We start from the raw sequence: 10550 nt of genomic DNA on the forward strand, positions 1-10550 counted from the left end.
AGAAGAAGCCCTTGACATCGAAATCGGAGGAGGAGACGACGAGGAGGGGAGTCCAGACGGTGGCGGCTACATTACGCGCACGGAGGATGAGGAAGACGCAGGGACGATGGTGTGAGCCACTGGGCACTGGCTGGATTCTGATTGCGGGCACATAGAGGACTTTCCTAGTCCGCCGCCGTCGCCACCGCCGGGCTGGCAGCAGGGGACTAGAACAACAGGCGGCCAAGCGTGCCGCATCGCACCGACGCTGAACGCCCATGGTTTGGAACTCAGGTGATTGCCCACTCCCATCTCTGATCTCTCCAGTATAATTCCTTTTGCGTTGGTTCCAAACTAACACTACTGAACCAAGAACCATCTCCCAGAACAAATCTTCAAACCATCCTTGGCGGCTTTGCCCAAGCAAAGGGCAATGTTTCCCAATTTCGTAACTCATGATTATGTTGCAGTGATTAGTAATCCGTAGAAGGTGTCAAGCCTTTCTAACGTCATCAGTTCATCATGAACCTCTTGAGCAAACCATCAAAGGATCCATCTTCATTTATATTATACAGATTCTAAAGGCTAAACAAAGTTCAGACTGCAGGAAAGAATCCTGATCTAGAAGGACATGATCATTTGACCTGAGTACTAAATTCAGATACAATGGGAAAAGGATTGTAGCCATGACTCAAAGAGTGGAGCCATTTAGACAGTAGGAGTAACATAAAATTATTGGATCAGATAGTTCGGAGATCCATAATGGAGGAGATTTAATGACTTGCATCAGGAGCACAGTTTAGCTCGTGTCCACATAAATAGGTTTTCCTTTTTATTCCACCCGTCATGAAATGGAATATTCTTCACTGTTGTCTGACAAACCGAAGTAGCAGCTCTACCACTAACGAGAACCCTCAACTGAATGGTTCACCTCATGCTGCAAAACAGAAATGGACATCATAAAACAATAGCGACTTATCTTTGGGTAAAAGTACTGCAAGCAATTTGTAGTAACTTTTATTTTCTCATGTCTTTTATTTGCAGTTATTTTGTCATAGTACTATGAAATTCAGGTAGCTACAAAGATAAATTGCTAATCCTAGAATAATTGTTTTACAAGACTAAAACAAGAATTCCCACTTATACGTTATTTCTGATAGTAGGCAGGATTACGACTTGCACATGAAGTTGGATAGTCCTAACCTTCATTAGGAAACAAATAGCCCAGGCCACTGCCCCTAAATCCAAACAAGTAACGCGTGTTTTGAAATAAAAAATCAGTGACAGTTACATTGTATACAAATGCATAGTGATTTACAACTTAATAGTTTGGTTAACATGATTTGGAGACATCAGGTGGCAAAGGTAGCTCACATCACTACTGAATAACCAATGCAATTTCTATAAAGTTATTGTTTTTCCTTTTGATGCAAATGATCATGGTTTTGGATAGGAAACACAAGACCAATCAAGAAGAACTGTTCAGCAAATAAGAACTGAGCTTTCAGTACTCAGTACAGAGCACATAGGAGTAGTATTTTGTTCTGTATCACAGATGAGTTTATGTTCTTGTTCCTTAAGAGTCCACATGGTCAAACTCGGAAATCTGACCATTTGTTTGTTTGGAACTGTCAAAGACAGGATGCATATTAACTATAACAACTAGATTTCCTATGTACGGTAATATTTCATTTTCAAAGTTACAGGTAATATAAACTTTTAAAAAATATTTTATCTATATTTTACATCAATCATTGCAAAAAGTGAATGACATCGAGGAAAATAAGAACAGAGAAAAAATTAACTATTCCCCAACTAGATAAGCATGATTTGTAATGTCTAGATTCCTGTACCTGTTTTTGTAAGGTTTTTTGTTTAGCAAAAATAACTTAAGCAACTAATACTCGGTCACAAATAAGTGGTGGTTTTGGCTTACTTGCTGCAACTATTTCAAATTATGGTTATAAATTTCTTGTATTTAGTTTTTATATTTAAATAATATGAGTATATTGAACTCGAAAAGTAGTTTCATAAAGGTTCACCTTTCTATGTGTTACAAACATATTTCACTGAAGTGTCCAAGCCAAAAAGTCATTTGTGATTGGAGGGAGTATTTTCCTTAGTATAAAAAAATACTTTTGTAAACAACTTTTCTAAGGTGCTCATTGTCTAAGTATATATTCCCTGCGTCCAAAAATAAATCAACTTCAAGAGTAGCTCTAAGTCAAACTATAAATTTTGACTAACCTTATAGCGAAGAGTACCAACATCATGATACCAAATAAGTATACTATGAAAATATACTCAGGTGTATCTAAATGATACTAATTTGTTATCATAAATATTGGTTATCTTTTCTATAAATTAAATTAAACTTAAGATAGTTTAGCTTAGGACAACTCTAGAAGTTGATTTAATTTGGGACGAAGGGAGTATGGAGAAGATGCTCACATTGACAGAAACATATTACTGTATAGATAATAATCTCTTGTATATTTGGTAGAATCAATACTATCGTATTAAAAGAGAAATTATGTTACCTCCTTATATATCCCATTGGATCTAGTCCTAACACACCCACGCAGACCCTAACTGCAGATCAAAACCTGAATTCGGAAGTGCTATATATAACTGAAAGTGGAATATGTTAACAGTTGGGATTCAACATGAATTTCATTCTCAAATTTGGTTTAGTTTTTGGTTCTTTAAAATAGGGATTAGTCCGCCCCCAAAACATGGGGTTACTTTTAAGCCGTAATACTCATTCTGGAGTCATGTTTTATGCGTTTTTGTATAGGTGGGGTCGGTACTCCTAAAGATAGCATATCTTTAAAGGTATAAGTTTTTTTTTAAAAAAAAAGTTATTTTCAAAAAAAACTTTAAAGATATAAGGACAATTTGGATCCCTAGAGGTAATAGTTAGCTCGAGCTATTAGTTGGGTAATTATCAGTCAGATAACTTTTCGTTGTGGGGTTGTGTCATGTGGGATCGACAGTACCAGCACCGGCCCAGGGATCGAGATGCTGCCAGGGGCGGACCCAAGGTGGAGCAGGCTTAGACGATAATCAATGGCAGTTAAGTTAGGGGTTAAAACCCAGGGAGGTGCATGTGCAGCTAGCTGCAAAGCAGGCGCACGAGGCCAGGCGGCTGTGATCAATGGCATTTAGGAGTTGGTTGGGGATTAGTAGTTATGGCTGGGCAGTTATCAAGGAGCCAGACTCCTATTTATATCATGTTAACGTGCTGAGATCGAATCAAGCAAGAACAAACCCATTCCTAATCTCCCTATTCTCTCTTAATTTCATCCCGTTCAACATAGGGCATCCAAGGGATAAACCCCACATGATTACCAGCCCAAGCTACGAGCTTCGTAGTCGAGGGCCAGCTACCTTGAGCACCAACGCCCTTGACAACCTGGTATCAGCTTCCAGGCGCTCCTCTTCCACCTCTGCACCACCACCAAAACCAGCAGCCACCACGCCTTCCACCCCAGCCTCACCAACACCCTCCACTGCCTCCATATCATCACCCATGGCCGAACCAACTACAGCCGACTTGGCCAAGCTCATCCAGTCCCTGACCGCCTCCATCAGCGACCTCCAAGGGCAGGTCGCCGCGCTACAGCGCGGGCTCCTTCTCAGGATCGCGGGGCTCAGGCCACGGCGACAACCACGGCGATCGTCCGCCCCGGTTCCAGAAGCTTGACTTTCCGAAGTACGACAGCAAGTCCGATCCACTTGCGTTCATCAACCGCTGTGAGTCATACTTCCATTAACATGCATATCGCGGCGGAAGAACAAGTCTAGATGGCATCCTACAACCTGGAGGCCGGCGCACAGATGTGGTTCATCCTGGTGCAGCAAGATGAGGGCACCCCATCCTGGCGCCACTTCTCTAAGCTCCTGAACCTCCGTTTCAGTCCGTCGATCCGCTCCAATCTGCTGGGCGAACTCATGGCGTGCAAGCGGACCGGCTTCTCCACCGAGTACCAGGAACAGTTCGAGGCTCTGCTGCCCCGTGTGGGTTCGCTGACAGAGGCCCAGCGCGTCCAGGCCTTCACAGCCGGGCTCCAATCGCCGCTCAGCCTCGACGTCGAGCTCCACAACACCAGTCACTCGTCGTCGCTATGAGCCTCGCTCGAAAGCTGGAGCTGCGCGACCAGTGCGCCGCCATTGTGGCGCCGCATCCCGCACCACCGCGTGACTAGCGGGGCCTCCTCGCGGCGCCTCCACCACGTCTCGCTCTACCGGCTCCGCCACCTGCCGCGATTGCTGCAACCACCACCGTCACGGTGGAAGGCCGCCCCGTCAAGCGCCTGTCGATGACCGAGATGGAAGAACGCCGCCGGCTCGGCCTTTGCTTCAATTGCAACGAAAAGTTCGGGTGTGGTCACAACCAAGGGTGCCAGCGCCTGTTCTTGTTGGACCTGGCGGCGGCGGATGATGACAATGATGCCGCCTCCGACGTCCCCGCCAATCTGGCATTGCAGATGTTGCTCCACGCGATCACCGGCATCCACACAATCAACACCATGCAGGTGCGCCTCCGGCTGGGCGACATCAACGTCCACGCCCTCATCGACTCGGACTCGACGCACAACCTCATCACCGAGAAGGTTGCCAGCCGCACCGAACTCCCCATGGTCTGCTGCAGCTCTGTGTCCGTCACGATGGCCAGTGGCGAGCGCGTGCCGTGCACAGGCATGTATATGCGGGCGCCGTTCTCCATCGACGGCGATCAATTCTCCGCCGACTTCTTCACGCTCCCCTTGTCGGGGTACGACGTGGTGCTGGGTACCCAATGGTTGGCCACACTCAGCCCAATCCTGTGGGACTTTGGGGCCTTCACCATGTCCTTTTGGCACAAGGACCATAAGGTCTGCTGGCTCCTGAAGAAGTTCGTCGGCACCCCTCCGGCTGCACCACCGGTGCTTCTCCCCACCCACCATGATGCTACGATGCCCAAACTAGAATGTGCTGCCCGCAAACACCTCGTCTGGGGTGTTTGCCCAGTTCTCGTTCACTGGAAGGGGGGAACCTGTAGCCTCTGTCACCTGGGAAGACGTCGGCAACTTCCTCGATCGCTATCCAGCATTGCAGCTCGTGGACGAGCTACTTCTCAAGGGAGGGAGAGATGTCATGTGGGACCGACAGTACCAGCATCAGCCTAGGGCTCGAGATGCTGCCAGGGGTGCACCCAAGGAGGAGCAGGCTTAGACGGTAATCAATGGCAATTAAGTTAGGGGTTAAAACCCAGGGAGGTGCATGCGCAGCCAGCTGCAAAGCAGGAGCCCGAGGAGGCCGGGCGGCTGTGATCAATGGCATTTAGGAGTTGGTTGGGGATTAGTAGTTATGGCTGGGCAGTTATCAAGGAGCCAGACTCCTATTTATATCATGTAACGTGCTGAGATCGAATCAAGCAAGAACAAACCCATTCCTAATCTCCCTATTCTCTCTTAATTTCATCCCCTTCAACATAGGGCGTCCAGGGGATAAACCCCACGCGATTACCAGCCCAAGCTACGAGCTTCGTAGTCGAGGGCCAGCTACCTTGAGCACCAACGCCCTTGACAGGTTGTTTGGATCCAAACATCTTAAGGTGGTTGGATTATCCATAATGTCTCTTTTACTGCTATGGTACTGTTCACTTGCTGGGTGATAAGGAGTGATGGGAGTGCAAAATAGGGATTTGATCATGTATTAGCTGATATTAGCAGGGTTTTGGTAGCTAATGAAAAAAAAATGATATGCAAAAGAGAAGGGACACAAAGCTGACCATGATGCTCCCTCGAGGATCCAAATCCTTGTCATTCATGTAAGAAATGAAGAATTAAGAAGCCATTGTGCCATTGCTAGCAATGGACGAACCAGCGGCACAAACCACCGGATGTCCTATATTACTGAAAACAGAATTTGGTTCCTCATGTGGCATTTGGGTGTCAGTCTCCTGTACTTGTCCCTCTGACAGAACAGAGCAATTTATAATTTCATTCTCAGTTCTCCCAAGTGAAACAGAAGCTCCTCCAAGATAATCTTCGGGTGGTACAGCCCTTTTAACCAGAACTTTTGGTTTGTTTGGATGTTCCTTAGCTGCCTCCATCCAGTTCACTTTAGTACCATTGGTGACTCTTATATCAAGCATTACTTCCTTCAGTCGTGTGAAACCTTTAATCTGGATACCAGAGAGGCCATCCATATCTTTACAAAGCAGCTGAAGAGATTCAAGAAATGGCAAGGCGCCATCTTCGATCTTTGGGAATGTTGGACGCTGCAGCACAAAACAGAGGCAGAGCAGCCTTGGCAATGCCTTGTTCTTAATGGTGATCTCTTCAAGTTCATCAGAAATCAGCTTCAGGTACTGCAGATGCTTCAAATTTGTCAAAACTGAGAGAAGATCAGCTTTAAGTTTAGTTGACTGAAGGCACAACTCCCTGAGTCGGCGCAGAGCCATGACAAACCCAGGGAGTTCCAGTAACATGCCCTGTAATTTCAGCGACCTGAGATAGCAGGGAGCTTTCAATTCTTTGAGAAAGTCTTCAGAGCATCCTTCCAAATGGAGTGACAAAGAACGAGGATCATTGCTTGCATCCTTCTCGTCATGAATGAACTCCTGTATGGCCCTCTGAAGAGTGGTCAATTTAGTACTAGTTGCAGATGACTCACACCAAATCTTTACCTTCTGCAATTTTTTCATATGACCCATAAGTTCCGCAAATCCGTCGTTTTCATCTACGAGAAATCCTGCTAGTGTCTGCAACTTACATTTTGCCAAATTAAGAAATTTCTGCAGTTCATCATGCTTGGCTTTCTCTGGAAGCTTGAATTTTCCAAAGAGATGAATTAAATGGGGCAGTTGAATAACTTCAGTTGGAAGTATCTTTACATTCATTCTCCTTAGGTCGAGTGTTTCCAAAAGTTTCAGTTGTTTTATCTCTTTGGGAAGGATGCTAACATTTCCTCCTAGGCTCAGATATTTAAGAAGCAATAGGTTGCATATTTCTGTGAGATGATCATCTTGCAAGTCTGTACAGTCTTCAAGGTCCAAGACCCTTAGCAATTGATACTTGTTGAAACTCAACATAGATTTACCTGCCTCCCCAAATACTACCAGAGATCTGACAAGAGAGAGATCAATGTTCACAGTGGCGCCATCTGTAATAGTGCTGTGACAGAGAGAAACACGACGGGCATTTTTAGGTTCGAGCTCCCCTCCATCTGACAAAGTGATGAAGTTTTCACAGAGAGACTTGAGTGTAATGTACTCTTGCATCATGCCATAAGTTTTCACGCATTGGTCCAAGAGCTTCTCGAAATTTTCAGCTGCATGATCAGTGCATAAATTTGTTGGCCGTACAAATCCCTCAGCTAACCATTGCCTCTTTAGCCTTTTCGCCCTTACTGGATGATTACTTGGAAACATAGCAAAATATAGAAAGCAAGCTTTGAGTGCATGGCTAGGCAGACTGGTGTAGTCATGGATCAGCACCTGATGCATTCTGTCCAAAGTATCGTCATCACTCAGATGGTAAAACCGTACCTGGTTGCACACATCTTCACAGTCATGTCCTGTTGGCCAACTCTTTTTTCCCATGAATTGGCCAACGGTACTCAGAGCGAGTGGTTGACCATCACATTTCTTCAAAATCGCTGCCAAGTCAGGCCCCATGTACTCTGAATATTCCACCGGACAAGCTTCCTACAGGAATAACTGCTTTGAATGTTTCTCATCAAGTCTTCTCATTTTGTGAATGTAGCCACTGGTAGAGCTGCAAGTATTAGCCACTGACTTGATTTTCGTTGTCACCAATATTCTGCTGCTAACATCTCGAGGAAAGGCAGACTTTATAGTACTCCATTGATCTGACCGCATGTCATCAATTACAATGAAATACCTGGAATATTTTTCAAATGAGAATACACAAATCAACAAAAACCTCCAACACCATAAAGATCAATGCGTGAAGGAAATGTAATCATTTTTTTTCATTTGACATTATTCTCTTCCAGAAATAAATACAATGCTTTCTACAGTTAAAAGAGCAACTGCTCTTTATTGTGGTGTATATTAGCATGTGCAGTACATATCAAGGTCAGAATTCCAAGGGTGACATGCAATTCTTTCATTAATCTCCTTAGTTTTATAAGAGCCGTAGGCCAAATTACTTACATATTTGAATAATTTTACTAAATCATTTGTGAATCCGTCTTTGCATGCTGTCTACATTTGGTTATTAGAGAAAGATTTTCATAAAGTTATTAAGCTCCCTCCGTCCCAAAATAAGTGCACATCTCGCGTTCCGAGAAGTCAACCAATCTTAATTTGAAGAAATATATACAAAAAAGTACTAATGTTCATGATAGCAAATAAGCATCATTAGATTAATCTTGACATATTTTCATATTAAATCTATATAGATATACAAATGTTAGCCTACCCCAACTTGTTCGGGACTTAAAGGCTTTGTTGTTGTTGTTGTATAGATATACAAATGTTGATATTATTTTTTATTAAATCTAGTCAAACTTAAAATTAGTCGACTTCTCAAAATACATGACGTGCGCTTATTTGGGATGGAGGGTGTAGGCAAGTGTCTTTCTCAAAAAAAAAAAGGTGTAGGCAAGTGTCTATATTGTTTAAGCAGTGGGAGAAAGATTCTTACCTCTTGTTATTTAATAACTTCCTTAGATAAGTACTAAGCTGGTAAACATTGCAGGTATCCGGTGGTGGTTTATTCAGGTTCTTGAGTATCTCTGTTAAGAGCTTGCTCGGGTCCCCATGAACTGCAGAAACCCATGCCCTTTCCTCAAATTTCTTGCCGATCTCGCTGTTGTACAGCTCCCGGGCAAGGATGGTCTTCCACTGAACCCAACTATGGAGATCACCTTCAGCTGCTTGGGTTGGTCCTCCGTTTCTGCCAACTGCTCCAGAAGCTCCTCAAAGGGTGTCTCGATGCCAACCAGATTAGCCGGAAGGATGTGCTGATCCAAGGATGATTCTGCCAGCTGGAATGTGGATGGACGGGACACTGTATACCTCTGCTGCCGCTGGAGTGCTTCCTCCAACCTGCACCTTAGTAGCTGCATCTCTTCGCCTAACTGTGAACGGGATTTTCTCTTTTTCCCAAATTTAGGTTTGTACCATGACCATTGCTGTTCCCAAGATGCATCATACATGATGTGGTCTATAGAGTCCTCCATTTCATGAGCTATTTGGCGCAATTCACGCAGTTGGTGATCATCCAGTCCCAATAGCTGCCCATCAATGGCACTTGTGATCATGGGAAGTTCTCTCTTTAGGAAATCCACATCTCCTTCAAAACCCTTGTACACCTTGTATTTCTCCTCTGCGAGCGAGAACAATTTCGACACAAGGTTGTCAACAAATGCACTCAACAGACCAGGGTCCTCCATCTTTCACAATGGCTGCTAGGCACCGACGTTCTTAGTGAGATGAATTAAGGGCTCCCTGCTTTGTGCATAGTGGCAATGAGGTGGATAAACAGATAGGCAGCACATGGTAGAATTTAAGGAGCAGATTGCAGCAGTGGAGAGGACCACATCCAGATTTTCATCTGACAGCAAAATTGCATTTGTTAGCACAAGAAAAATATTGTTTGCAGCACTTTTAATTTTAAAATACCATATATACGAAGTCCTTATCAGTTACTCCCTCCATTCCAAATTATAAGTCGCTTTGACTTTTTTTATACATAGAATTTGCTATGTATCTATACATATACGTTATATCTAGTTGTTTATAGAAAAATTTGCACCAATAAAGTCAAAACGACTTATAATTTCGAGGGAGTATTAAACTAGTAACTACTCCCTCCGTTCCAAATTATAAGTCACTTTGATTTTTTTTTTGTTACATCTATTTTGCTATGTATCAGACATAACGTATGTTTAAATACGTAGCAAAATGGATATAAAAAAAATAAGTGTCTTTAATTTGGAACGGAGGGAGCACTACCTAAAGAGTGCAGCGCACAAAATGAATCGTAATGTTTGGTGAACACTTCCAAGGAATTTGTAGCAGTGCTGATACATCAGTATAAATACTGATATTCACACCATAACCTCTGGAAACAAAATTATTCAGTGTCAAGGGATTAATCGTCCGAAATAAAGCATTGCATGTCCAAACTATTATACTGTGTTACAGATCCGGTAGTAAATAAACTAGTAATAAAGGTGAAACAGTGATATGTGTGTTTTGGTGGGGTGGGGAAGGGAGGAGCAGAGCGAGTGAGCAGGATTTCAGCAGCCGTGAACTTCTAACTTGGATTGCTTCAGGCCTACAAGGCCAACTGAAATACGTCCTGCTGAGAGGGGGGTCGCAAGATCTTTAAATCAGTGGTGTAATGGATCAAGTGAAAAATCCTTTCTTTAATTTATATTGTGAGGAAAAATCAATGTATTATTAGTCACCAGCGAATATGTAAACCGATTAAAAGGACAGCGATTACTTGCCAAGCGAATCTAGATAGACACTCTGATGACCAAATAATGAGCTTGGAGATCTCGATCTAGCTAGATGAACAACGCAGGCAAGACTCCAGAAGAGGGAA

The 10550-nt window shown here is 43.7% G+C and overlaps 1 pseudogene; it reads right to left on the bottom strand.

Moving 5' to 3' along the window:
* Positions 1–517: 517 nt before the first annotated feature.
* On the bottom strand, positions 518–10053 carry LOC136486744 (disease resistance protein RGA4-like; annotated as a pseudogene).
* Positions 10054–10550: the final 497 nt, after the last annotated feature.

The sequence above is a fragment of the Miscanthus floridulus genome, chromosome 10, assembly GCF_019320115.1.
Source record: "Miscanthus floridulus cultivar M001 chromosome 10, ASM1932011v1, whole genome shotgun sequence".
Lineage (NCBI taxonomy): Eukaryota > Viridiplantae > Streptophyta > Magnoliopsida > Poales > Poaceae > Miscanthus > Miscanthus floridulus.